Here is a 2530-nt window from a genome sequence, read left to right as displayed (position 1 = left end):
GGTTTAATAATCTGAATTCGCTCTTAGTGTTAGTGCCAAAAAGTGCTGATGGTATCATGCGGATTCTGGATTTTTTTGTTGCTTCCCAAAAGGTGTTAAACTCAAAGCCCATCATTCTTCTCTGCAAATTCAACAAACTGTTTTGTCGAAAGTACTTGACATTAACGCAGTGCAATGGTATGCAAGTATTTGCTTTCCAACAATTTTTTGAAAGAAAAGTGTCGTTATTCGATCAACAATTATGGAATGAATGATTTGAATATTTGTGGAGATTGTGGCAGGGAAGAGTGTACCACTCGCTGGTAAACTGGCATTACAGGCAATGATAAGCGCGGAAGAGAGAATGAGAAGTTGCCGCGAGGACATTGGACCTTTGGATCAGTGCAACATAGATCTTTGCTAATAATGAGATAGTTTTCAAATTATGTCATTGTTATAATGCTGGAAACCGCGACAATCAATTTGCAAACAGAGAAGATAAAATCCGTGTTGTTGATTGGATATTCTGATTTTATGCTGTTTATTGAGGATCAGTATCAACACTGTACCAGAACTTTTTCTTGGAGGTGAACAAGAAGTATAGGTTATTAATTAACATTTCACCTAGATGGTCGACAAAGCAGTGGGAGTTATGGGTGCAAACCTCGATTACATCTTCTTGCATGTAAAAATCAATGATCAGAACAACAACAAAACTTTCCTGGAATCAGATTTATTGAAAAGAAAATCAACATTCTGCTGGCTTTTGACTTTGAATTTTTATTGAATTCAAATTTCACTACTTCTCATGATGGCGTTTAGCCACATGCCAGTACAGTATCATCAAGTCAAGGTTTTGGATTACTTGCTCAGTGACATCATAACTTCTCGGCAGCTGTGTAGTGCTTCTTTTGTGTGTCTTCATCGAAATTTCACGTCACCAAGCGGGAATGGAGCTCTGTTCATGGACATCCCTGAATGAGTGCGCATGCAGCGTTTCGGATGTCAATGAAGATTGCCTTTCATTGAGGAACCAGATATCTCTGGTCAGTTATGCATTACGCTCAAACCACATAACTCGGCAGGAAGGTCCACATGTCAATCATTTTCTATCGAAAAAATACCAGTTGAACCAATAAGGCTACTTCAATTTTTGTTCTTATATTATCAATATTAATGAAGCATATCTGATGTCATGGAATCGTCAATGGGCCACCGTCATAAATGTATGTGCGACTTTTTAAAAACCAAATACAACTTTTCAAAACAAGAAACATGAGAATATCAGAAACTTCATAAATATGTTTATTTCAATTAGAATCATTCATGTTGAAAAAAGGATGATCTCCCTTGTGTTTGGCATTGACTATATATGTTGCAATATTACCATGAACCGCAGAGCTCACATTTCTGAAGAAATACACGGAATACCAAAGGGCCTTGTGTCTGCTATTTACTATCCTATCCTTGCAGCGATTGGTGTTCCAGGTAAATCAAAGTTGTTGGTCACTGTTTAAGGTAATCACTGTTTTACTGACTCACTGCCGATATGTTTGTTCCATTTTAAAGTGACAGCTTATCCGTTAAAAGAAAAGCAGTCACGTCCCCATCCTTAAGTTGACATACTTCCCACTTTTTCTGTATCAGTTTTTACTGCTTTAAATGTGTAGGTTTCCAGGTTAACTTTTGTTCTTGTTAGTGTTCCATGTTCTCCCCTTTACCAGAATGACGTCAACTATTCTGTACCTGGGTTTTTTCACATAACTAAGTTGTTCACATTAATGGTATTATCTGCTCTTGTCTCATCGCATTGAATTCTACAAATTGCAGAAATGCTTATGAATTGCCAGCATGTAATTTTTGTTGTTATTGCCCATTTAGAATGAGGAATTTGTCACTCGGTATCAACGTGAAAGTGAAGATGGACTGTTATTATGCGTCAACGGCTGTTTTGAAAGTATCTCCCTATTTGAAATTATTGAATTCATATGTTGCTCCACGAAATTTAAAGTCTAATCTTTTTTAAAGCGATATTATTATGCTTAGCGGCAGTGTTTCTGCTGCTAGTTAGTAGATGAGGAAACTACCCTCTACGATTCAGACCTCAAAATCTGCCACCTCCTATGATTCAACTCTGCACCAAGTAGAGTACGTGATTTCCCAACTGTGCTCCAGGAATAATCATGGAGACTTAACAATGGTGACAGCTACATTTCACATAAAGCTAATGACCCGTTCATCTTTGGCTGCTTGAATACATTTTCGGGGTGGGGGGGGGGGGGGGGGTGTGGAGTCAAGGTTTCGGATGCAATCCTTCTTCAGGATAGTTCTGAAGAAGGGTTTCAACCGAACGTCGACTTTTCCACCGCCTGATGCTGTCTGGCCTGCAGTGTTCTTCCAGCCTCCTGTTTGTCTACCTTGAATTCCAGCATCTGCAGTTTTTTTTAAAAAAAATCTCTGAATATATTTTGAACAGGCTCATTGCCATATGGTCGTAAGTTAACAAGTTTGCCTTCCGGACTAGGAGCACGGTGTTTCAGTCCCTTTGCAG

The sequence above is a fragment of the Chiloscyllium plagiosum genome, unplaced genomic scaffold, assembly GCF_037043375.1.
Source record: "Chiloscyllium plagiosum isolate Xiang-an unplaced genomic scaffold, Cpla_swu_hap1 HiC_scaffold_49, whole genome shotgun sequence".
NCBI classification, from domain to species: Eukaryota; Metazoa; Chordata; class Chondrichthyes; order Orectolobiformes; family Hemiscylliidae; genus Chiloscyllium; species Chiloscyllium plagiosum.
This window is presented reverse-complemented; position numbering follows the sequence as displayed.